This window comes from Dendrobates tinctorius, unplaced genomic scaffold (assembly GCF_039654945.1).
Source record: "Dendrobates tinctorius isolate UK_male_01 unplaced genomic scaffold, ASM3965494v1 ptg000057l, whole genome shotgun sequence".
In the NCBI taxonomy this organism is placed as follows: Eukaryota; Metazoa; Chordata; class Amphibia; order Anura; family Dendrobatidae; genus Dendrobates; species Dendrobates tinctorius.
The window spans coordinates 30140012-30167554 of record NW_027361725.1 but is presented as its reverse complement, the minus strand read 5'-3'; the positions used below and the strand labels follow the sequence as shown (position 1 = coordinate 30167554).

At 47.7% G+C, this 27543-nt stretch overlaps 1 long non-coding RNA gene across 2 annotated transcripts in view; it reads right to left on the bottom strand.

Moving 5' to 3' along the window:
• Nucleotides 1-27543, bottom strand: part of LOC141092041 (uncharacterized) — a 73830-nt gene that overhangs the window by 25572 nt on the left and 20715 nt on the right. The gene's annotated exons all lie outside the window — the stretch shown is intronic.

Sequence of the window (27543 nt, the reverse complement as noted above, 5' to 3'; positions counted from 1 at the left end):
CTATAGTGGCATCCGCAGGTGCGACGCCACGCGCTCAGAAGGTCTAGAGGGACTCTGACCCCGTGTCTTTGGGGCAGAGTTCTGTGACCGCATTCTGTGCGCTCCGTTGCCGAGCTCTGTGAGCTAAACAGGCTCCGGCATTTATGTTCTGCGGTAGTGCGGCTCTGTGAGGTAACAGAGTTCGCCCTGTTCACACTGGGTGACTTTAATCCATGTGTGACCTTTTGTATACCGCTTTATACTTCCGCCATTACTAAGCAGCAGTTTACCACCCCTGCACAGTGGACCCCGAGCTGCGAACGCACTTTACTAATATTTTATTATTTGGTGCGTTCTGCCAGCCCTAACACACCTCCATTTAAGACACCGGTACCGAGTAACCCCACAGCCCTGGGAGCGATCCACTTCTCCTTGTAGCATGGGTCTAGCAGGGTGACCAACCAGTACTCTTTTTTTCCACAAAATGAATATAACGCAATGGTCATGGGAAAGGCAGCGGTACATAAAGTTGGCCATATGGGCCAAGGTCGCTACAGCCAACCCTTCCCTGTCTCCACCATGATGACGACTTTCTATCTCCCCCTCATTTCCCTCCTCAGCCCATCCACATAGGAAAGACAAAGCTTGTGGAGGTATTAGCCTCTTTTGCGCTAGCAACCTACTACTTGTTACTTAGCAGATGAGATGAAGCTGGGCTGAGTGGTATATCCCTGTTTCATGTATTCTTCCATCTCCACCTGGTCCTCATGCAAAGCTTCATGTTTAATTGTGAGCAGTGAGTGTTTAAGTAGGCACAGAAGTGAGAGCATCTTGCTGACTATGGCATCATCGCCACTCACCATCTTTGTGGAGTCCTCAAAGTCTTGGAGAATCACACAAATGTCAGACATCCATGCCCACTATTCAGTTGTTATGTGCGGAGGCTGACCAGAATACAGACAGGCATTTTGGATCTGGTATTCCACAACTGGACTCTTCTGCTCACAAAGCCTTGTCAGCTAGTGATGTGTAAGAACTAAAATGCTCGAGTGCTCATTGCTCGGGTCGAACAAATTGGAATACTTGGGTACTCGGACAGAACAATGAGACCAATGTAAGTCTATGGGAGACCCGAGCATTTTACCACCCCCAGAGGCCATGGGGTACTCGGTATAGGGCCTGTTGATTTCAATGGGAGATGTCACAGTGGCAGTGACCCGGTCCATGGCCTCAGGCAGTCAATGTAAAAGGGGTAGAGTGATGGGGATAAAGTTATTGAGATGATTCGTGACGCCACCTGTGGTTTCTGGTCAGTTTGACCAGCGCTGCAGGGTTGCTTCTCTGGGACAGATGTTGTGGTGCAGCAATGATGTTGAAGCTCCCCACAGGTGGAGCTGTAGTCCCAGGGCAGTAGTAATAGGTGTTGAGGTAGAGGCTGCAGTGATAGGCACAGAGATATAGCAGTGCTGGATGAGTGGTGCAGGAATAAGTGGAGGACACAAGGGATGTAGTTCCAAGGCTTTACTCACAGTCTGTTGCGCATTCAGATGCCCACTTCGGTGCCGTGTCCTCCAGGTCAGGGGCTCAGCCAACTCCCAGGCAAGATAGAGTACACCTTTCCAGCACTCCTCCAACATGTGCCTTTCCTGAACGTCTCCTCACTAGCGCCTAAACTGAAGTACTTGTAGTTGTGAATTAAACTCAAGTTCCTCCTTCTAATTGTTACTTGGAACTACACTCGTACGGCAGATAGCTGTAGCCCGCTCACACACGTTGCTATTGTGCCCCCGAGTCTTAGGTGGGAATAAAGTGGTGACAACTTCTATTCCTCCGGTTTCTGTTGCAGGACCATCAGAATCTATACAACTTCGGATACCGGACTTCGAACCCTGCGGTTAAACTTAAGGAAGGGCTCTGCGCTCACCCTTGTCCTCAGTTCTCTTCTCCCCACGTTCCGTACTAATCTATCTTCCTTCTGAAGAATTAGGCTTTCTCTTGCTCTTTCCCGTGCCAACAGCTCCAGATCACAGGAGTCTGCTGCAGCACTTGCTTCCATCCCATCCCTCTCTGGGGATCTTCTTTCTCTAACTGACCCTTTCCTAATCTTCCGCTCTGTTGTGCAGTCTAAGCTCCACCCACTTCTCCAGCACCCTTCGTGAACCAAAGCAGCTGACTTACAGAGTGCTCCACTATTCTAAAGTTTCTGGTCAGGTGTCTCCACCTTACCTGGATAGTGGGGTGCCACACCTCAGAAGGAGGTGCGGTACCTCTGTGGCGACTGAACCCTCAGGGGCACCACATACCCCCCTGTTAAACACAGCATATCCGCAGGCTGCAAGTGAAACAAAGGCTGTTATAAGGAACATACAAAATTTTATTTTAACAACAGTACTGCCAGCAGTAAGCATTACTTATATCATTAAATAAACTTCTCCAAAAGAGAGGCATTTTTCACTTTAAACCCCTTCACGACCAATGACGCCACATAGGCATCATGAAAACTGGTGCCAGTCTGACCAGTGACGCCTATGTCACTGAAAGGTCACCCGACCTGCAGATACAGGGGGCTTTGTTCTTCACCATAGGGGGCGCTGCTTCGCCCCCACAAGACTACGATCGCTCTGATTGGCTGTTAAAAGTGAAACAGCCAATCAGAGCGATAGTAATATTTCATCAATGAAAATTGATGAAATATTACAATCCAGCCATGTCCGACGCTGCTGTAGCATCCGACATGGCTGGTGACAACGATCCGACTAGGGATCAGGGTTAGGGGTGTGTTGGGGTTAGGGTTATGGTTAGGGTTGGGATTAGGGTTAGGGATGTGTTGGGGTTAGGGCTGTGGTTAGGGGTGTGTTGGGGTTAGGGTTGAAGTTAGAATTGTGGGGTTTCCACTGTTTAGGCACATCAGGGGGTCTCCAAACGTGACATGGTGCAACCATTGATTCCGTCCAATTTTGCGTTCAAAAAGTTAAACGGTGCTCCCTCCCTTCCAAGCCCCGGCGTGTGCCCAAACAGTGGTTTACCCCAACATATGGGGTATCAGCGTACTCAGGAAAAATTGCACAACAACTTTGGGGGTCTAATTTCTCCTGGTACCCTTGGGAAAATAAAAAATTGGGGGCTAAAAAAATATTTTTGTGGAAAAAATTTTTTTTTTTTATTTTTACATCTCTGCGTTATAAACTTCTGTGAAGCACTTGGGGGTTCAAAGTGCTCACCAAGCATCTAGATAAGTTCCTTGGGAGGTCTAGTTTCCAAAATGGGGTCACTTGTGGGGGGTTTCTATTGTTTAGGCACATCAGGGGCTCTGCAAACGTAACGACGACCGCAGACCATTCCATCAAAGTCTGCATTTCAAAACGTCACTACTTCCATTCCGAGCCCTTACGTGTGCCCAAACAATGGTTCCCTCCCATATATGGGGCACCAGCGTACTCAGGACAAACTGTACAACAACTTTTGGGGTCCAATTTATTCTGCTACCCTTGTGAAAATAAAAAATTGCTGGCTGAAAATCATTTTTTTGAGGAAAAAAATATATTTTTTATTTTCACGGCTCTGCGTTATAAACTTCTATGACGCGCTTGGGGTTTCAAGGTGCTCACCACACATCTAGACAAGTTCCTTAGGGGGTCTAGTTTCCAAAATGGGGTCACTTGTGGAGGGTTCCACAGTTTAGGTACAGCGGGGCTCTGCAAATGTTACATGATGCCCGCAGACCATTTCATCAAAGTCAGCATTTCATAATGTCACTACTTCCCTTCCGAGCCCCGACGTGTACCCAAACAGTGGTCCCCACCCACATATGGGGTACCAGCGTACTCAGGACAAACTGGACAACAACTTTTGGGGTCCAATTTATCCTGCTACCCTTGTGAAAAAAAAATTGCTGGCTAAAAATCATTTTTTTGAGGAAAAAAAAAATATTTTTTATTTTCACGGCTCTGCGATATAAACTCCTGTGAAGCGCTTGGGGGTTCAAGGTGCTCACTACACATCTAGATAAGTTCCTTGGGGGGTTTAGTTTCCAAAATGGGGTCACTTGTGGGGGGTTCCACAGTTTAGGTACATCAGGGGCTCTGCAAATGTAACATGATGCCCTCAGACCATTCCATCAAAGTCAGCATTTCATAATGTCACTACTTCCCTTCCGAGCCCGGACGTGTACCCAAACAGTGGTCCCCACTCACATATGGGGTACCAGCGTACTCAGGACAAACTGGACAACAACTTTTGGGTTCCAATTTATCCTGCTACCCTTGTGAAAAAAAATTGCTGGCTAAAAATCATTTTTTTTTAGGAAAAAAAAATATTTTTTATTTTCACGGCTCTGCGTTATAAACTTCTGTGAAGCGCTTTGGGGTTCAAGGTGCTCACCACACATCTAGATAAGTTCCTTGGGGGGTCTAGTTTCCAAAATGGGGTCAATTTTGGGGGATTCCACAGTTTAGGTACATCAGGGGCTCTGCAAATGTAACATGATGCCCGCAGACCATTCCATCAAAGTCAGCATTTCAAAATGTCACTACTTCCCTTCCGAGCCCCGATGTGTGCCCAAACAGTGGTTCCCCACCACACATGGGGTACCAGCGTACTCAGGACAAACTGGACAACAACTTTTTGGGTCTAATTTATCCTGGTACCCTTGTGAAAATAAAAAATTGTGCACAAAAAATAATTTTTTGAGGAAAAAAAAATATTTTTTAATTTCACGGCTCTGCGTTATAAACTTTTGTGAAGCACTTGGGGGTTGAAAGTGCTCACTATGCATCTAGATAAGTTCCTTAGGGGGTCTAGTTTCCAAAATGGGGTCATTTGTGGGGGTGCTCCAATGTTTAGGCACACAGGGGCTCTCCAAACACGACATGGTGTCCACTAACGATTAGAAGTAATTTGCATTTCAAAAAGTCAAATGGCGCTCCTTCCCTTCTGAGCCCTGCCGTGTGGCTAAACAGTGGTTCACCCCCACATATGGGGTACCAGCGTACTCAGGACAAACTGGACAACAACTTTTGTGGTCCAATTTCTCCTGTTAGCCTTGTGAAAATTAAAAATAGTGTGCTAAAAATCATTTTTGAGGAAAAAAAATTATTTTTTATTTTCACTGCTCTGTGTTATAAACTTTTGTGAAGCACTTGGGGGTTCAAAGTGCTCACTACACATCTAGATAAGTTCATGAGGGGGTCTAGTTTCCAAAATGGGGTCACTTGTGGGGGAGCTCCAATGTTTAGGTGCACAGGTGCTCTCCAAACGCGACATGGTGTCCGATAACGATTGGAGCTAATTTTCCATTCAAAAAGTCAAATGGTGCTCCTTCCCTTCTGAGCCCTGCCGTGTGCACAAACAGTGGTTTATGATCACATATGAGGTATCGGTGTACTCAGGAGAAATTGCCCAACAAATTTTAGGATCCATTTTATCCTGTTGCCCATGTGAAAATGAAAAAATTGATGCTAAAATAAAATTTTTGTTGGAAAAATTAAAATGTCCATTTTTTCTTTCCACGTTGCTTTATTTCCTGTGAAACACCTGAATGGTTAATAATCTTCTTGAATGTAGTTTTGAGTAGCTTGAGGGGTGCAGTTTTTAGAATGGTGTCACTTTTGGGTATTTTCTGCCATATAGACCCCTCAAAGTGACTTCAAATGTGAGGTGGTCCCTAAAAAAAATGTTTTGTAAATTTTATTGTAAAAATGAGAAATCGCTGGTCAACTTTTAACCCTTATAACTTCCTAACAAAAAAATATTTTGTTTCCAAAATTGTGCTGCTGTAAAGTAGACATGTGGGAAATGTTATTTAGTAACTATTTTGTGTCACATAACTCTCTGGTTTAACAGAATAAAAATTCATAATTTGAAAATTGTGAAATTTTCTAAATTTTTGCCAAATTTCTGATTTTTTCACAAATAAACGCAAAAATTATCAACCTAAATTTACCACTAACATGAAGCCCAATATGTCACGAAAAAACACTCTCAGAATTGCTAGGATCCGTGGAAGTATTCCTGAGTTATTACCTCATAAAGGGACACTGGTCAGAATTGCAAAAAATGGCCTGGTCATTAAGGTCAAAATAGGCTTGGTCATGAAGGGGTTAAAGTTACTTAAGATAACTTTAGTTTTGTTACTACTGTCTGAAGTGCTACCTTATCGACAACCGCTGACCCTGGTTCGTCACCTGGATTCAAATTTGTATTCAAAACTTCACATTTTTGTATTACGCATTGTTCCTAATCAGATGCTGCAAGATATTCCCTCCAAATCAGATATCTAAACATTGTTACCAACATTTTTATAAGGCACAATATAAAAGACTTCACGGTAAAACAACAATAATTCTTGCAAATGCTGAAGCAGAACTTCAGGTCTGAGGTAGTCCTTTGTTGAGGTCTGAGTAAAACCAAGAGGGAGCACCTTAAGAGGCACAAACTATATACAGGAAAGTTTTTGGATCACTCCAAGTTCATGATCACTCAGTCTCTGTAGCAGAGCAGATTAATGCCAAACTGAGGCAAGAAAAACAGAAGCAAACAAGGAGGGCACAACAATGCCCATACCCTGCTGGGTAACGGTTCAGTTAGTTAGAGTACTCCTAACCAGCATTGCCTTAAGCACTAGGTTTTTGTCGCTTGCATGGTGAAATGCGGGGATGACGAATCTCTGGTAGGGGAAATCTGTGATGCAAATTATCACCCACATGCAGTTCAGGTTCCTCCACCAAGGTTTGAGTAGCTTGTTCCTGCACTTTAAGGTTGCATTGAACTGTAGTTGTAGATAATGTGTGGCGCCCCTGAGGGTTCAGTCACCACAGAGGTACTGCACCTCCTCCTGAGGTGTAGTACCCCACCATCCAGGTAAGGTGGGGACACCTGACCACACTCCAACACCTGCATCCCACACAACATAGTAGTGTAGCAAAGCACCCTTTGGTGGCTCCCTGCTTGGAACACGAAGAGTGCTGGGAGGTGGGTGGAGCTTAGTCTGCACCAAAAGATTGGGAAGAGTTTAGGATTTAGTCAGTCTGACAGAGGAGTGAGTCTGACAGGGTCAGAAGGAGAGAGAAGATCCCCGGAGTGGGATGGACGAGGGAACGGCTGCAGCGGACCTCAGTGACCTGGGTCTGCTGGCACAGGAAAGAGACATTGATGGAAAGCCTGACTCTTTATAAGAAAGATAGTTTTGTACGGAACGTAAGGAGGAAAGGAGGACTGAGGATTAGGGTTAGAGCAGAACCCTTCTCAAGTTCACAGCGCAAGGCCGGGGTCCGGTCCCTGAGGTTGTATGGATACTAATGGTCCTGCAGCAGACACCGGAGGAACAGAAGTTGTCACCACTTTATTCCCACACAAGACTTGGGGGTACAACAGCAACGTGAGTGAGCCGGGACTTAGTAGCAAGGAGTCCGAGAAGCAGGCTACAGCTGTCTGCCGTACAAGTAGAGTTCATAGGAACATCTGACAGGAGGAACTCCAGTGTAACTCAGTACTGAGAGGACTTCACTATAGGCGCAGAAAGGGAGATGTTCAGAAAAAACACATGTTGGCGGAGTGTTGGAAGGGAGGACTTCATCTTGCCTGGAGATTGGCTGAGCTCCTGACCCGGAGGACACGGCATGGATGCGGGCACCTGTACCATCACAGACTGTGAGTAAAGCTTTGGAACTACATGCCCTGGTGTCCTCCGCTTATTCCTGCGCCAACACACTCCGCACTGCTACATCTCTGTGCCTGGCACTGCACTGTCTACGTCTCTCCCCTATCTCTTCACCTACAATGCCCTGAGACTACTGCCCTACCTGTGGAGGGCCACAACATCATTGCTGCACTACACCATCTGTCCCAAAGGACCTGTTCGCAGCGTCGGCTTAACATCTCCCGGGGAGAAAGAAGAACGCCAGGACGCCATGATGGAGGAAGGAAGGAGGCCTGAAGAGTGCGAGGAGGTTGAGCAGAACTTCCCCGGTGCAGAAGCTGAAGGCTCCGACCCTGCTTCCAAAATGGACCGCCAGCAGCTGGAGGATGAGATTGCCTAGCTGACACACCGCCTGCGACTGAGACAAGAGGCTCTCTGGGCCCTGAACCTGCGGCGCGCCCATGAGGGGCCTATATCTCCGGTACCCCCACCACCGGTACCCACCGTCGCTGCTACAGTTCTTCCTCAGGCAGCACCTGTGGGGCCCGCGGCTGTTGAGACACCACCGGCCGCGTCTGTCACCACCTCGACGCTGCAACTGCCGATGGGCACTGCCTGTCTGGAGGAGTTATGGGAGGGCCTGGGAGCTGAAGCGGAGGAAGAATCTATGCTCCTGCCTGGACCTAGCACGGCTGCGCAGGTCCCACCGGAGACCCCTGCGGACCTGGAGCCGCCATGTGCTCCACCACCATCTCCAACCTTTGACCGGGCAGCCTCCGTCACCACCGCTGCCACCGGTAGCCGTCCAGAGCCTGCACCGGAGCCGATATCACCATGCCAGGAGGCTCCAGGTATGACCGCCGCCCCTGCACCTGGGAAGGCCTTGGGGCGCACAGCTGTTGCAGCGTCTGTGCAGGTCGTGCTAGACCTGGTCTGGGACCGGGACTCAGGTCCTTGGGGGGGAACACCTGAACCCCAACAGTGGTGCCTGTCCACGGTGGGTACAGGCCAATCCCGGGAGGAGGAGACGGAGGCCAGATGCCAAGCGACCATCCGCCAGCTGGCAGCCGAGCAGAGGGAACGAGAACAGCGGAGACTGGCAGTGCTGGGCCCTGACCTGAATCGGAAGGAAAAGGTCCGTGCTGGTCACTACGGTCCCCGGGACTCAGCGGGATGGGGTCAGGTCCTGAATGTCAACCGTGAACGGGGGTTTGGCTTCATCTCAGATCCCCAGAGGATCTCTGACCTCTTCTTCAGTAGGAGGGACGTGGAATCTCATCTCCGGAGGGAACACCCCGCTTGTGATCTGCAACGGGAAGAACACGTTACTTTCACCCGGCATGAGGGGCTACGTGGCTGGCATGCTATGAATGTGAACTGTATTCCGGAGGACTTTATATCGGCTTATAAGAAAGAAAAAGTCTATGTTCCCCCGGCAGGAATACCTCCCACAGTGGTAATCGTACCTGCCAAAGCACAGCAAACCACCTCCACTCCAGTGCAGCACCCCATGGTACAGGTTGTTACCCCCCGCTATTCCACAGGCAGCAGTTACCCCAGTTGCCACTTCATCTTATGTAAACCAACAAGCAGGAAGAGGATGTCCTCAAGTTCTCCCCAGGAAGCAGCTCAAGAAACCAGCTTCCATCACCCCAGGAGGGAACCAACATTAAAGAACATGCCTAAAATAACTAACTGTTACCCAGAAGGGTATTAGCACCGTTGTGCCTTTTTGTTTTGCTTATCATGTTTTTCTTTTTTTCTTCAAGTTTGCCTAGTTGCATTGGCAGCATTTATTATGAAAAATTGAACTGCAGTGATCATGAACTTGGAGTGTATCACAAACTTTCTTGTAAATATTTGCACCTCTTTAGGTGCCCTTTCTTGGTTTTACATAGGTCTTTTATGGATAAGGACTACCTCAACTTGGAGCATTGCTCCAACCAAAGGACACTGCAAGAAATCCCGGCTGGGAGAGGTGTCCAGCACTTACAAGAATTGTGATGTTTTAATGTGAAGAGTTATATAATGTGTCTTATGAAAGTATTAATAGTTATAGAATAGCTTTTATAGAAAATTTAAACTGATAGTAATGACTAGGTATCTGATTAGGAGTAAAGAGATGAAAATTTAAATAAAGAATATTCAGGTGACAAACCAGGTACCAGCGGTTGTCACTTATGGTCAAAAAGAAGTGAAAATGTGGAATGTGATAAAGGGTATTGAATAGCACTTTAAATTAGATAGCGTAACTTTAAAATAAGGTAATGCAATTAATCATAGTTAGTTAAGTTGTTTGCAACGTTCAAGAGTGAGTGCCTCCCACATTGGGAAGTTTAGATAAGGCCTCTTTCACACATCAGGTTTTCGGCGTCAGGCGCGATCCGGCGCTTTTGACTAAAACCGGATCCGGCGAAATGCAATGCCGGATCCGGTTTCCCCCCCATTGACTTGCATTAGAGCCGGATGGCCATGCGTTTCATCCGATTTTCGCCGGATCCGGCAATGTGACGCGATCCGGCGTCTGGAAAAAACGGAGACTGTAACGTTTTTTGTCTCCGGCGAAAAAGCCGGACACGCCGGATACGGCGTGTCCGGCTTTTTCATACAATGAAAGCCTATGAGCGCCGCAATGCGCCGGATCCGGCGACCGGATCCGGTTTCTTTGGTCTGAGCATGCTCAGTAGCTCTGCCCACAGGACATATATAAAAGCAAGACAATGGGACCCTCAGCCACACCCAACATGCCACCCAAGCCAAGAACCAGGAGCAGGAGAAGGCAGCAGACATCTGCAGCAGCAGCACCATCAGCACCACCCCAAATGGAGCAGCATGCTGAACAACGGGAGGGGAGTCCAGCAGCAGATGAGAGACGGTAATTATCAAATCCCCCATTCCTCCAAACTAGGGCTATGGAATATCAAGATATTCATTGGCCCTTTGTTTCTCTTTATTCAACAGCCGCCCAATAGATGCAGCAGCAGCAGCAATGGCAGCAGCAGAAACACCACCCACAGCCATGGAGTCTGGCCATGAGGAAGACAGCACATCTTCTGGGAGCCCTCCCTCGCATCGTCAGCATTTGACGGTAAGTTTTTATTTCCAAAATCCATCATCTCTGTAATATATGTGTATTCATTGCCTTTTATTTCAAAACAGGAATCACAAGATGAAGAGGAGCTCCCAGAAGAAGAAGGAAGGGGTGGACAGACACTTGGAGTGGGCTCACAATTGGTAAGTTTTTTGCATCAAACGCAGAAACACAACATCACACTACACACAACACATAGAAAACAATGTTCTGCAGACCACACACAGCAAACAAATGCCTACATCCAAAGACATAACATTTTTTGTTTTCTTCACTAGTCTTCCCAATCTGGTGCTCGGCCAAGAGGTCCTCGCAGTGCCTCCCAGGGTCGTCGGCGACAGCAACGCGGCGGTCACCAGCGTGTAAGTATAAATATTTTTGCTTTGTTTTTTTGCACTTTTTATTTAATTTCTTTTGTGGAGGCTAATTATGTTATTTTTGTCTTTTTCTTTAACAGCCTTCACAGCGTGCTCCCGACTCTGACGGTGAGGATGGAGGGATTGATGTGGACCGCCTCATCGATCTCGTCAGAGAAAGGGAGCCGCTCTGGAATATGGCTGACCGCCGCCACGCTGACCTGATCGTTACCCGACGACTCTGGGAGGAAATCTGTTCGCTCCTTGTGGACCGCTGGGAGGACCTCGAAGCTCGGGCCCAGATTAAAGAGCGTAAGTATATACAGTACCGGTTGCTTGATTTAAACCAGTGTTTCCCGAACTCCAGTCCTCGTGGTCCCCACGGATCATGTGTTCAGGATTTCTATTTACTATGGAAATCCTGAAAACATGACCCCTGGGGACCATGAGGACTGGAGTTTGGGAAACACTGATGTTGTATACTAACCACTTTGTCCTTTCTCGTTTCAGGGGAGAGAATTGTGAAGCGGTGGCGGTCTGTGAGGGATCGTTTCAAGAAGGAGTTCAATAAAGAGATGCGGGCCCCGAGTGGATCTGGAGGACGCAGGAGCAAGTACAAGTACGCACGAGCCCTGTCGTTCCTCCGGGAGACAATGCTCACCAGAAGGTAAATATTACACACCACATGTGACAAAAAAATGTTTAGATGTAACTTTTTTTTTTCAGCCAGGGCCATACCATGTCACTATTTTAATTGTTTTTTTTTCTCTTTATTCCACAGCACGGTGAGCAGCACTCGGGAGCCTGCACGATTGGACCCTTCTGAGGCGATCCCTGAGGAGACCGGCACCGAGGGACACTTCGACCGCCCCGGTACATCTGCACCTTCCCAGCCTTCCCACACATTCGACCCATCTGTCCCATCCACCAGCACAGGAGCATCGTGGCCGCCTACATTACATGAAGCTGCTGGTGAGGAGATCGCTTTCCCTTTACCCCACCCTTCTGCCCCTGCCACCTCTAGTACACCTGCGGGTACTGGGCGGCAGCGGCAGAGGGGTCAGGAAAAGACTTATGCGCCAGAGTTCTTGCATCTGAATGCATCTTTCCAGAACTGTCTAAAAGTCTTGTCAGAGCAAATCTCCGCAGGCTATCAGCAGATCAACTCCAGCATTCTGGAGGTGAAGACACTTCTGCAAACCATGCATTCAGAAGCAAGATCTTCGCCAAACCACACCTTTTTCAGGTTTGTTGTGGAGAGCATGGAAACGCTCTCTCCTGCCCAGCAGATGCATGTAATGCATTCATGCCACGCTGCTCTCCAGCAAGTTACCTCCCAACCTCCTCCTCCCACCACAGTAGTTCCTCCACCTGCACCCCCTCCAGCCACTTTCCATCCTCCCCCTCCTATTACATCTACACCCCCTCCAGCCACTTTCCATCCTCCCCCTCCTATTACATCTACACCCCCTCCAGCCACTTTCCATCCTCCCCCTCCTATTACATACCATCCACCTCCCCAGCACCATCCACCTCCCCAGCACCATCCACCTCCCCAGCACCAGCAACCTCCCCAGCACCAGCAACCTCCCCAGTACCAGCAACCTCCCCAGTACCAGCAACCTCCCCAGTACCTGCAAACTCCCCAGTACCAGCAACCTCCCCAGTACCAGACATCTCCCCACTTCCAGCAACCTGCCCCGTACCAGACATCTCCCCACTTCCAGCAACCTGCCCCGTACCAGACATCTCCCCACTTCCAGCAACCTGCCCTGTACCAAACTCCTTCCCCATACAACTTGCCATCAACATCATCTGCTCCTACAGTCCCTGCCCAACCCTCCACTCCACCACCTCTTCTGCTTCCCACATGTCCACCCATTCTGTAGTTTTTTCCACACCTTCACCTCTAACTGTTCCTTCCCCACCACGATCCCAGTCCTCTCTCCACACTCCCAGTGTCGAAGTGTCCCGCAGCCCCTCCAGCAGTATTTCCACCACACACTACACAGATTTATAATGTGTGTATTTAAATAAAAATGACCAGTTTTATGGTTTCAAAGCTTTATTAAACAAGTTTATTAAAATTTTAAAAAAGTTTACTAAAAAAAACATTTTTCAATAAAAGTTAAATTATTTTACACTGGTTGTCTGTCATTTCTTTCTGCGGCGAAAAAGGTTAAATACAGGGTATTTAAAAGGTGAAATGGTATTCAAAACTAGGTATATAACTGTGGGTAAATTTTAGCTTTTTGCCACAGTTGTGTTCCTGGTTGTGTTTGAAGCAAAGTATTTCACCTAAAAAGTTGTGTTTATTGTTGGTGATTTCCTAACAATGTACACAACTTTTGTTAAAAGGTGAAATACTTTGCATAAAACACAACCAGGTACACACCTGTGGCCTAAAGCTAAAAATAGAGACCATGACAAGATAGCCAACTTTGGTTGGCAAAGGTATATACTGTTGGTACAGAAGGTACACAAGTTTGGTTAGGGCACAAATCTTTCACACTCTGTCATCCTGCCAGTGTACTCTGCCTTGAGGTGACATAAAGTATAGTGCAAAATTGTCCCTCATTACTGAAACCGTCACAGAACTTCTAGTGGTAATGTCATGGTAATCTTGCAAGGTGGTTTCTTCAGAGGTGTCCTCAATGGAAATGGGTTCCTTGCAGATAACAAAATTGTGGAGTACCACGCACGCTTTGATCACCTCGTCCACAGTTTCTGTCTTGAGGTTGATCGCAGTCAATAGGACCCGCCATTTGGCTGTCAGAATACCAAAGGTACATTCAACCATTCTTCTTGCTCTTGTGAGGCGGTAATTAAAAATGCGTTTTGGTCTTGTCAATCCTCTGCTAGAGTATGGTTTCAAAAGGTGTTCTGACAGCTGGAAGGCTTCATCCCCTACACAGACAAATGGCATAGGTGGACCAGATGTTTGCGGCAGCGGTCTAGGTGGTGGGAACTGGAAGGTGTTTCCATACAGTTTACGCCCCATGGCAGACAGTTTGAAAACTTGAGAGTCATTGGAGCGGCCATAGGCCCCAATATCAACCGCAATAAATTTGTATTCCGCGTCAGCGATGGCCATGAGGACAATTGAAAAATATTTCTTGTAATTGAAATATTCCGATCCCGATCCGGCTGGCTTTACAATGCGGATATGTTTCCCGTCCACAGCGCCCAAGCAGTTGGGAAACTGACATATCTGTTGAAACTTGTCAGCAATTTCAATCCACCTCTCTGTTGTGGGCTCTGGTAAAAACTCTTCAGCTAAGGAGTCCCACAGTGCACGGCATGTGTACTTCACAATTCCAGATATGGTGGAAATCCCGAGTCTGTACTGGAAATGCAGTGACGAAAGGGATTCTCCAGTTGCAAGAAATCTGTGGGGAATTAAAAAACAATACATTAGTTTTAAATCACAGCATTACATACCAAAACTGAGCTATAACACTTGGAGATACAAACTACCACCAACAAGATTGCAGTGAAAGTGTGCTCTGATGCGATCACATCCAATAAATGTGGCTTACCTTAAAGTCACCATCAGACGCTCTGCGGGTGAAACAGAGAAGCGGCAATAGGTGTCCGCTTTTCTTATGAGGTGTGCAATGCGCTCCACCAAGTAATCAAAATTCTCCATTTTCATCCTAACATATCCAAAAAATTTATCCGGGTTTCGTCGAAGGTCCATGCAGAGTGTAGAATAGACCCCACGCGTCATTCTCTTGGCTGTGATGGGGTGGATCCACAAACGTCGTCAACGATGCCTGATGCGCTGCTGTCTCACTCTCTCCTTCTCCAGAACAATCACCCTCAAACGATTCGCCTCCGCTATAAAATCCGCCAAATTCTTCAAAATATTTCCAATGACAACATCCATCTTCGCCAGTAACTTGCTCTTCTCTCCAACCTGCACTTTCTCCTCTACAACCTGTCAAAGAAGGGCTGTAGGAACATGCTATATATAGTTTTCCAGTAGCCAATCCCGTTCGGAAGGCCACAAGGGTCAATTTTAAAAACCGGATCCGGCGTAATCCGTCGAAAAACGGATAGAAAAACGGATGAACCGGATGAGACGGATCCGGTTTTGTCTGCCAAGAAAAAGACGGATCCGGCAGAAAACCGGATCCGTCACATCCGGTTTTACAAAACATTTGCCGGATCCGGCGTTCCGGCACGACGCCGGATCGCGCCTGACGCCGAAAACCTGATGTGTGAAAGTAGCCTAAGAATTGTTTATCAGCATACAAAAATTTTTGTATGTTCCTTTGATTTGTCTAACTATGTTCACTTGCAGCCCGCGGACGTGCTGTGTGTAACGGGGGGGGGTGGCGCCCCTGAGGGTTCAGTCGCCACAGAGGTACTGCACCTCCTCCTGAGGGGTAGTACCCCACCATCCAGGTAAGGTGGGGACACCTGACCTGACCACACTCCAACACCTGCATCCCACACAACATAGTAGTGTAGCAAAGCACCCTTTGGTTGCTCCCGGCTTGGAACACGAAGAGTGCTGGGAAAAGACTGGGAAGAGTTTAGGATTTAGTCAGTCTGACAGAGGAGTGAGTCTGACAGGGTCTGAAGGAGAGAGAAGATCCCCGGAGTGGGATGGACGAGGGAACTGCTGCAGCGGACCTCAGTGACCTGGGTCTGCTGGCACAGGAAAGAAACATTGATGGAAAGCCTGACTCTTTATAAGAAAGATCGTTTTGTACGGAATGTAAGGAGGAAAGGAGGTCTGAGGATTAGGGTTAGAGCAGAACCCTTCTCAAGTTCACAGCGCAAGGCCAGGGTCCGGTCCCCGATTTTGTATGGATACTAATGGTCCTGCAGCAGACACCGGAGGAATAGAAATTATCACCACTTTATTCCCACACAAGACTTGGGGGTACAACAGCAATGTGAGTGAGCCGGGACTTAGAAGCAAGGAGTCCCCGAAGCAGGCTACTGCTGTCTGCCGTACAAGTAGAGTTCATAGGAACATCTGACAGTTGGAACTCCAGTGTAACTCAGTACTGAGAGGACTTCACTATAGGCGCAGAAAGGGAGACGTTCAGAAAAGGCACATATGTTGGCGGAGTGTTGGAAGGGAGGACTTCATCTTGCCTGGAGATTGGCTGAGCTCCTGACCCGGAGGACACGACACGGATACGGGCACCTGTACCATCACAGACTGTGAGTAAAGCTTTGGAACTACATGCCCTGGTGTCCTCCGCTTATTCCTGCACCAACACACTCCGCACTGCTACATCTCTGGGCCTGGCACTGCACCGTCTACGTCTCTGCCCTATCTCTTCACCTACACTGCCCTGGGACTACTGCCCTACCTGTGGAGGGCCACATCATTGCTGCACTACACCATCTGTCCCAGAGGATCTGTTCGCAGCGTCGGCTTAACATCTCTCTTGCCGAACACCACAGGTGGCATCACGAATCATTCCTATACCAAATTCCAACCATTGCCCACACGTGCAATGAACATTTCCGCTATCTACAATGGGCGCCCAGGGCCACGGACCAGGTCACAGCTGCCGTGACAAAACCCCCTCTTGGAGATCGCAGGCCCGGTACCGAGTACCCCACCAGCCCTGGCAGGGCGACCCAAATGCAGTAGGTATCGACATTGCAGCTGGCGGTACTGAAGGGGTTAACGAATAGGCCATTGATACTGCAGCCGTACCTGCCAGTGGTGTCATCTTGTTATTAGCTTTCTCCTCCGTGGAGGTCAGGGGTTGCAGGAGGGGACGCGGCTTCACCAAATGCTCTCCTTTCCGCAGGGACATTTTCCTCTTCTCCATTGCGGTCAGCTTAGCGTCTTGGAATTGAGAACACAACTCCTCCATTTGCTCCATGAGAAGTACCGACCTGTTGCACGTGGTGGACGGGAACTCAGGGGTCTCCCCGGCTGCAGGGGCGGCGGTCATACCTGACGCTTCCCAGTGGTGTTTTGGCTCCAGTGCAGGCACTGGACGGCAGCCGGTGGCAGCGGTGGTTGTTGGAGCTGCCTGATCAGCGGGCAGTGACCGGAGTGGAGCAGGTGCTGGTTCAGGATCTGTTGAGGCCTTCGGTGGGACCTGCGCGGCCGCGCCAGGTCCAGGCAGGAACACAGTCTCTGCTTCATAGTCAGCTTCCGGGCCCTCAGGTAACTCCTCCTCGCAGCCAGCGCCCAGCGGCGGTATCAGCGTGGAGGTGGTGATGGGCGCTGCCGATGGCATCGCAGCTGCCGCAGGTTTCACAGATGCTGCCTGGGGAAGAACTGTTGCAGCCGTGGCAGGTACCGATGGTGGAGGTACCGTTTCTGCAGGCCCCTCCTGGGTGCACTGCCGATCCAAGGTCCGCAGAGCCTCCTGTTTCAGCCGCAGGCTGCAGTTCAGCATAGCGATCTCCTCTTCTACAGTAGTTGCTGACGGTCCATCACGGAAACGGGGCCGGAGCCTTCAACTAGTGTGCCGGGGAAGGCAAGCTCCTCTTCCTCGCGCTCTTCAGGTCTCCGTCCTCCTTCATGGCGTCCTGGCGTTCTCGCTTCTCTCTGGGCTCCCTTCCTACCCCACAGCTCTGCTCCTCCTTCCTGGAACGGCGCCTCCTTCCTCTTCCTCCATACCAAGCCAGTATACGAACCCCTCTGGGGGTGGGCCATGTTGCTGTTGCATAGAAGTTCAGGCAGGGGAGGCCCAGGACAGTTTGCGCTCTTTTCTTAGAGCCACTCATGTTGTCACGCCCTTCTTCATCGAGCTGGTGGCCATTTTGAGAGTCCATTTTACAGTCTATCATTTTGGTTCTTTTGCACATTTTCAGCAATATCCAATGTAATAAATCTTCAGCACACAGGACCCGGTGGTACCGGGCTTCGTCATCCTGTTTGTGACGCCAAAGTTGACTCGCCCCCAGAGGCCGTGGGGTACTCGGTACTGGGCCCGTTGATTTCAATGGGAGATGTCACAGTGGCAGTGACCCGGTCCGTGGCCTCAGGCAGTCAGTGTAAAAGGGGTAGAGTGATGGGGATAAAATTATTGAAATGATTCTTGATGCCACCTGTGGTTTCTTGTCAGTTTGACCAGCGCTGCAGGATTGCTTCTCTTGGACAGAAAACTCCCCACAGGTGGACCTGTAGTCCCAGGGCAGTAATAATAGGTGTTGAGGTAGAGGGTGCAGTGTTTGGCACAGAGATATAGCAGTGCTGGATGAGTGGCGCAGGAATAAGTGGAGGATACAAGGGATGTAGTTCCAAGGCTTTACTCACAGTCTGTTGCGCATACAGATGCCCACTTTGGTGCCATGTCCACCAGGTCAGGGGCTCAGCCAACTCCCAGGCAAGATAGAGTACACCTTTCCAGCACTCCTCCAACATATGCCTTTCCTGAACATCACCTCACTAGCGCCTAAACTGAAGTACTTGTAGTTGTGAATTCAACTCAAGTTCCTCCTTCTAGATGTTACTTGGAACTCCACTCGTACGGCAGATAGCTGTAGCCCGCTTCGGGGACTTCCTACTCTCAGGTCCCGGCTCATACACATTGCTATTGTGCCCCCGATTCTTAGGTGGGAATAAAGTGGTGACAACTTCTATTCCTCCAGTTTCTGCTGCAGGACAATCAGAATTCATACAACTTCGGATACCAGACTCCGAACAATGCGCTTTAACTTAAGGAAGGGCTCTGCGCTCACCCTTGTCCTCAGTTCTCTTCTCCCCACGTTCCGTACTAATCTACCTTCCTTCTGAAGAATTAGGCTTTCTCTTGCCAACAGCTCCAGATCACAGGAGTCTGCTGCAGCACTTGCTTCCACCCCATCCCTCTTTGGGGATCTTCTTTCTCTAACTGACCCTTTCCTAATCTTCTTGGCTCTCTTGTGCAGTCTAAGCTCCACCCGCTTCCCCAGCACCCTTCATGAACCAAAGCAGCTGACTTACAGAGTGCTCCACTATTTTAAAGTGTATGTGCTGGGTGCAAATGTTGGAGTGTGGTCAGGTGTCTCCACCTTACCTGGATAGTGGGGTATCACACCTCAGGAGGAGGTGCAGTACCTCTGTGGTGACTGAACCCTCAGGGGCGCCACAGGTCCTTTTAAGGTCTAAAAACCTCAGAAATTGATGGAAACACTGCTCTAATAACATGGGGACATCATGGAGATCGCCCCTGGAAGCATTCCTGACTCCTAGTTCACAGCTTTAAACAATGTTGTCAGAGTTTCATGCCATTTCTACCGGAGCACCAAAAAGCATACCAAAACGAATCCAAAACCGATTTTGCTGGGAAATATGTTAAGGTACATCCTTTCCAGGTTAAAGACTTGTATATAAGGCAAAATAAATAACCCCAGACTAAAATGTTCCTTCACCACTTGGGCTATGTTCAGACGCAGAGTTTTTGAAGCGTTCTTCAACTTTAACATTGCTTTCAACCAAAAGAAATGAATTCACTGGAAAATGTCACTGTAACACATAAGCAGACATATCTTGTTTCATTTATGAAGGAGGGACACTTAAAGTCACAGAGCCTATTTTTACAGGTCCATCAGGCAGCATTAATCTGCTTAAAGGGCCATTATTAAACAGTAGGTCTCCAAAACTGTTAGAGCCTATGCAGTGAGTGGATGGGCTGCCAAGAATTACGACACACCCCAATACCCCTTTCACGAGATGTCCAGGAGGACTTCAATAAAAAAATGTTGCACTGAATGCAAGGCCTGCCCTGCTACCAAGTCATAGCCTAAGGCTATGTGCACACGTATGCAGAAAATTTCTGCATAAAAACAGGACTCCTTCCCAGAAAACGCGCGTTTTTGCTGCATTTTGCCGCGATTTTTTCCGCGCATCCCCAGACACAGAAAATAGCCAGAAATGCGGAATTTGCCTCAAAATTAATGAGCATGCTGCGCTTTTTACCACGAAGTGTTTTTTTCACGGAAAAAACGCATCGATATGCACAAAAAGTGCAAAATGCATTAAAATAAATGGGAAGCTTCTTTTAAGCATTTTTTAAGCGGATTTTTTTGTAAATCCGTGAAAAAAACACGAAAAAAAACGATGTGTGTGAACACAGCCTAAGCCTTTGAACCCAGGTACTGGATGGGCACAGGAAAATCCACTTCACATTATTCATTTTGGACTCCCATTCTGTTTTCTTATGCATTGACTGCAAGGCCTGCCCTGCTACCAAGTCATATGCAACCCAATAAGCCTTTGAACCCACATACTGGATGGGCATAGGAAAATCCACTTCACAATATTCATTTTGTACTCCCATACATTTTTCTTATGCATTGACAGCAAGGCTTGCCCTGCTACCAAGTCATATGCACCCCCAATAAGCCTTTGAACCCAGGTACTGGATGGGCACAGGAAAATCCACTTCACATTATTCATTTTGTACTCCCATACTCTTTTCTTATGCACAGACAGCAAGGCCTGCCCTGCTGCCAAGTCATCTGCACCCCAATATGCCTTTGAACCCACATACTGGATGGGCACAGGAAAATCCTCTTCACATTATTCATTTTGCACTCCCATTCTGTTTTCTTATGCACTGACAGCAAGGCCTGCCCTGCTGCCAAGTCATCTGCACCCCAATATGCCTTTGAACCCACATACTGGATGGGCACAGGAAAATCCACTTCACATTATTCATTTTGTACTCCCATTCTGTTTTCTTATGCATTGACTGCAAGGCCTACCCTGCTACCAAGTCACATGCACCCCAATGACCCCAATCCCCCCTTGGAAGAAACATGGAGAAGGGCCTCTTAACAAAAAATGTCCCATTAAAAAGGAGCGGGTCTCCTAGACTAGTAATGCTCATACCCTAAGTGTGTTGGCTGGCAAACATTTTCCCCTGTGGGGTACACCTCAACCTTTTCCATAACAAGTATTTAACGCGCAACAAAAACACCCACCCTTGTTAGGATTTTGACAATGGCTGTAGCAGCACAGAACACGTTAACGCTGGTGATCTAGTGGTGGCGGATGATGAGATGTAGAGCAAGGCCTGATTAAAAACTATACCCAATTTAAAGAAACGGATCTCCTAGACATGTAATGTCCATACACTAAAAGCCCAGTCTCACATAGTGAGATCGTTAGCGAGATCGCTGAATCGTCACCGATTTTGTGACACAACAGCGATCTCGCCAGCGATCTCGCTACATGTGACACATAGCGGCGACCGCCTCCCCCCCGGATATCGTTGATCGTGCTTGAATGTCCTGGGCCATTTTTCATCGTCGGCGTCCCACTGGCCAGCGCGCATCGCTGTGTTTAACACCGACGAGCGACCTCGTTGGTGACGCAGAACTCAGGGACGCAGGCGTGAGTCGTCAGAAAAGCTGCTGGGTGACAAGGTACCAATGGCCGCCGAGGTCGCTATACGGATCGCCGTCAGATTGCTGCATCGTTGAAGAGATCTGCCTGTTTGGCAGCTTACTAGCGACCGTGTAGCCATGCACCAGTGATCCTTACCAGGTCGTATCTTTGTCGGGATCGCTGGTGCTTCGCTATTTGAAATGGGACCCTAAGTGTATGGGCTGGCAAACATTTCCCCTGTGGGGGTTCACCTCAACCTTTTTCAGAACAAGTATTTCACGCACAGCATAACCACCCACCCTTGTTAGGATTTTGATACTGGCTGTAGCAGAAGGGAACACATTAACGCTTGTGATCTAGTGGCAGTGGATGATGAGACGTGGAGGAAAGCCTGATTAAAAACTATGCCCAATTTAAAGGAGAGGGTCTCCAAGACTTGGAATGCCCATAAACTACTGTAAATGTGCTGACTGTCAAACATTTTCCCCCGTGGGGAAGATATCAACCTAGCGTGTACCTTTTTTTTAGGGGCATCATAAACACCTTGCAAAACTGTAATGTGGTTTCCTAGACAGTTGCTTTTGGGAAGGTCCATGTTTTTAGTAACAATATGGCGGACGAATCGTTGAATGAAGTGATCTGGAAAAGTGGCATGATGATGACAGGAATGGGAAAGTACATGATTAATAACAGCAGTGGCTATGGGAGGTGTGAGATCCAGGATACAGCCAACAATGATTCGTCATTTAGCCACCATCAATTACCAGAATCGGTTTCATGCCCGTTTGAAGATTGGTGTAACAAATGCGCGTGTGAGACTCGGCCTAAGAAATGCCCATCCAAAATATGTTGCCAAAGACGCACGTGTCTGAATAAAGGGCATAGTGCAACATGTTTGTGAGATGCTGAATTACAGAAAGCAGATGAGTGTTGGAGAAAACCAAACTAATGGATGCTCGTGAAAAACTAAGTTTAAAGAGGAGTGCACCGTCCGTAACTATAAACACACTTGTGGCACAAGCTTCTTCATCTTCACCCATACATATTACCAATAATATCAATGTTCCAGTCTAAAATTAATTGTCCTAGTGTAACGAACACTGTTAAAGGAATGGCACAAAACGTACAGAACCACGACCCTTGGAAACACCTGTTTTCCTCGTTACAACATATGGACGATGATGGTATTGATGACGACTTAGAAATTTTACCACATCCACACCAATAAGATCAAGAGCACACCTACAAAAAATGTGCTAAAAAGGCAGTGAATGTCTGGGAAATCATTTTCTCTAGGGCAAAGTTGACCTCTTACTAAAGTGGTACCGAATGAGGCATACACAGCTCTCAGGTGTACTCAGCATGAGATGCTTGAAAGATGATGTATTCTGATTTGTCCATGTGCAGTTTTTTAAAGTGAGCAGAAAAGAAGTATGATATAACGGGAAGACGTGTGATTTTGGTCAGTAAGGAGGTGATGTCAGGTACAGATAGGTAAATCTGCGTGTCATCGGCGTAGTTATGATATTGCAAACCGTGCAATTACATCAGATGTCCCAGGTCGAAGGTGTAGATGGAGAAGAGTAGGGGTCCTAGAACAGAGCCTTGGGGAACACCGAAAGACAGGTGGCGAGGTGAGGAGGTGGTGTGGGAGAGGGAAACAATGAATGTACCCCTACCAGTCTTGTTTTTTTGCAAGACCCTGTGCTGATAACCCCAAAAAGGAAATTTGCAAAACCGGCCATGGTCGCATCAGCAGGGGTAGTAAAACTACCAGCCTTATCACCACCAGCATGATCAGGCACATGACAGCAAAGCACCCGACTTTGTTGGTTGAACACCAGGCCCCAAGAACAGTGTCTGCGGGTGATACCACTGCTTCTTCCGCTGTTGGGCGTGTAAGCCAATCCCCTGTCCCCTGTCCACGGTGCATGCGAAGATGCCTCCTGCCCTGCACCTGCCTATGACCACAGTCAAATAGCACCATCATCAAGCACATCCACGTCCTTGTCCCAGCGCAGCCTTCAGTTGTCCATACCCCAGTCATTTTACCGTAAGCGGAAAGACACAGTCAACGGCCCACAGGCCACAGAACTAAATTCACAAATTTCTCGTTTGCTTGCGCTCTAAATGTTGCATTTTAGTCTCGTGGGAGACGGATGCTTTCCGCAACCTGATGGCAGTGACAGTAACAAGGTACTCGGTCCCCAACCGCCACTATTTCTCCGGGTATGCCGTCACGACATTACACAAGCAAGCACGTGTCCAACAATATTACCTGGGCCATCAACAATGCTGTTACAGGGAAAGTGCACCTAACCACGGACCAGTGGACAAGTGCTTGTGGGCAGGGGTGGTACATCTCACTGACTGCACACTGGGTTTGCGTAGAAGAAGTCATGACCCAGTCGGACATTGGGAGACCATGTCACAGATGTATGGAGGAGACAGATGGTGGAAGGCTTTGTTTGTCATATTTAGGGTTTTGAACTGTAGCCTATAGGCAATAGGAATCATGAGGGCGTGCACAAACATTTTTGAATTTTATTGAAATGTATGGATCCAGGAAATGTTTTTGAGTTGTAATAAGCAGGAGGAGGCAAGGGCTTGGATCTTAGCTTGAAAGAGAGGGCAGAGTCGAGTATCAGCCCGAGGGCACCAACATGTGGGAATATTTGTCCCGGTGTGCCGTCCTGGCATTACATAGGCACGTGTCCCACAACATTACCCGTGACCTCCACAATGCTGTTACTTGGAAAGTCCACCTAACCACAAACATGTGGACAAGTGCTTGTGGTCAGGGACGGTACATCTCACTGAGGGCACAATGGGTTAACATAGTGGAAGTCGGGACCCACTCCAACCTTGGTATGGTGCACGTCCTCCCAAACCCAGAGTATTGCGGGCCCTACGTCAATCTGGGTTGCCCCCAGAGTTTACAGCTACTGCACCTCCTCCTCTTCAGCCTCCAACTACAAAAGGTAGCACATCAGTCACAAGCTTGAAGCACTGCAGCACTGCCAAATGAAAGCGGGAACAGGCTGTGCTGAAGCTAATATGCTTCTGTGACAACCCCCAAAATCAGTTGTGGACAGATCTGAAAGAGCAGGCAGATCAGTGACTGAGACGGCTGAACCCACATCCAGGCATGGTTGTGTGTGACAATGACTGGAACCTGGTGGCTGCTCTGTGTCGATGCGAGCTCACACATGTGCCATGCCTGGCTCATGCTCTTAACGAAATTAGTCAACTTTTTTTGAAAAGTGACACGGAGCTGGCAGATCTGCTTGGAAAAGTGCATCGCTGGAAATACCCATTTTAGAAAGTCAGCTACAGCTTCATCCGCCCTTCCTGTGATTCAGCAGTGCTTGCAGCTTCTGGCTCAATGGCTGGTGTGTGATGCCCCCAGGCCTTGGAACTCTACACTGCAGATGTTGGAAAGGATTTGTGAACAGAAGAGGGCAGTTGGTGAATAGTCTACCAGCATCAACAAGGTTGTCGGTATTCCGTTCTGTCTTCACACATAACATGTGAGGAGTGAACATGGATTTCTGACATATGTAACATCCTCCAAAACTTTGACGAATCCACAAAGAGGGTGAGCGTCAATGACACCATAATTAACGTCTCCATCCTGCTTATCAGTGTTCTAATTTGAAGATTGAGAGTTATTATAGAGCGAAAACATATTTACAGTTTAACAGTTTCAAACACAACAGTCCTAAGCAACAACGATAACAATAATACAATAATTAAACCAAAACAAAACTACCCTGCTGGTGACAGCTTACAATCTACACTAATTAACAACGATAACAATAATTAAACCAAAACAAAACAATCCTGCTCGTGACAACTTACAATCTAAAATGAGGTGGGGAAGATAAAAAATTCATGGGTGTATTTACAAGAAGGTATTTACAATGATGTTTGTACAATGATATTACTGAGGTTAGTTCTAAGTGTTGGAGGCCTGAGGACAAGGAGGAGGAGAGCATGGTCAGTCATCCTCCTGGTGAGGACACGGAAGTATTGATTGTTACCAGTCTTGCACGCATGTCTGAGTTTATGTTACGCTGCCTTTCCCATCACCATCACCACCCAGCGTTTAGGCCTGCCGGTGGGTTGGTTAATAGATAATTAATAGATAAAAAAATGTGGTCACCTGTAGCAGGCCAAGCGGTATTTAAAAATTTCAAACCACCATATTTTCACACAAACCACGTTAAACTGTATGAATGACAATAGTCAAGTTTTTGAACAAAAAAATGTTGTGAACTATGGCAGGCCAAGCAGTTTTTACAAATTTTAAACCATCATAATTTTACATAAAGTATGATAAACTGTTATTTTTTTCACCCCCAAAAAAATTTGGTCACCTGCAGCAGCTATATATTTAGCAAAGGACTTCAAAGCCCTAAGCCCTGTCTAGAGTCTGTATTCAGCCACTCTCTTTGCTCTGGCAGTTGTCCCTAGGATAAATACAGAATTCATTGCATAGAAACAGAAAAAGAACAAGATTAGCCCTTAGAAGGACTTTTAGCATGATGGTTCAGCATCATCACCAGTAGCACTTCTCTGATTAATGAAACTGTGCACACACAGGACTGGACAACTACTCTCTCCCTCCAATCACAACTGTCCCTGAGCTGTTCAATGGTATCAGTGGGACAGTGAGACTAGCGGCGGCAGTCCTTTTATAACCTCTGATGAGGTAATGTGGCTAGCCAATCACAGTAACGTCAAAACTTAGCTGGCTATGGCATTACAGTGACTGGCAGGCAATGGTTATTAGCTGTATTACAGGTGCCAAGCATGTGGAGCAGGGATTCAAGCATTCAATACAAGAACCGGCTAATGCTCGACAAGTGACAAGCATATCCAAGCACCCAGATACTTGAGTGATATCAGAGTAGCCCTGAGCACGTTCGCCCATCATCACTAGTTAGTACTTGTCATGATCTAGACCAGATTTTTCCTGTCTCTCCTTTTCCCAGTGTGGTCATGTCAGGGGTTAACTTTTCTCTGCCTCGTTCTGGTGTTGGATCTGCTATTTCTATGCTCTGCATCCTGCAGGCAGTGTCAGTTATATTTTCTGCCTATGGCGTGAGTAGCTGACTCTGGTGATGCCCTGATTTGTCCTGCTGTGTTTTGCTGACTGTGCCCGTGTCTGTTCATTCCTCTCTTCCTACCCCGACTCAGTGTTTGCCTTCATCTTTGGGCTCCCCAGTACTCGACTCTGCTTTGGCTCTGACCTGGTCCTGTCTCTTGCTTCTGGTTCTTCCGCTTCTGACCGGTACTGACCTTTTCGGCGTTCCTCTGATGCTGTGTTTGGTATTTCCTTTGGTACTGTGCAACTATCTAATATCGACCCGGCTTGTTTTACTATTCTGCTGCCACCTGGTGGTAGCCTCACTGCATGCTGCTGGTCTGCTCTGAGCAGAATTTCAGTCTTCCCTCCACTCTTCTGCCATCTTGTGGAGTTTGCATTTACCTGCAGAGCTGCAGCGTGACTTTATAACTGACCTTAGACAGTTTTTTTCCCTGTTCCTTTCTTTATGGATCCGCTTCGTACCCTGGTGGCTCAGATGTCCAATCTGACTCAAATGATGCAGAACTTGTCAATGCAACATAGAGCCCTGGCCACTTCCCTTAATCAACTCCAGAGGGAACTTTCTGTGACGGTTAAGTCTTTTTGAGGTTCTATTTCCCAATCAGCCTGTAAGCACTCTGACTCCATAGATGTCTTGCTACACTCTCCTGAACCTACCATCCCGAAACGAATGGTCAGACGGAGAGGACCAATTAGTCACTGGAACAGATTTTGCGGTGTCTTGCCACGTCTCAGCAGGACGATTGGTGTTCCTCATTGCCCAAGGCTGAGTGTTATGAATGAGTCACCGAGGAGGAAAAACAAAAATAAGCTAAGCCACAGAAAACCAGAGAGGTTGGAAACTAAGCGGATTGCAGACCCCTGATCCTATCCACACAACTAGCAGTAGCCGTGGAGCGTACCTACGATGATCCTAGACGTCTCGTCACAGCCGGAGAACTAAATAAGCCTAAAGCAAGAAAAGGGGAAATCTAAACTGCCCCAGAGCAGACCCCAATTCAATAGACAGCCCCCAAACATGTATTGACGGTGAGACAAGATGAAAACACAAACACAGATAGAAAA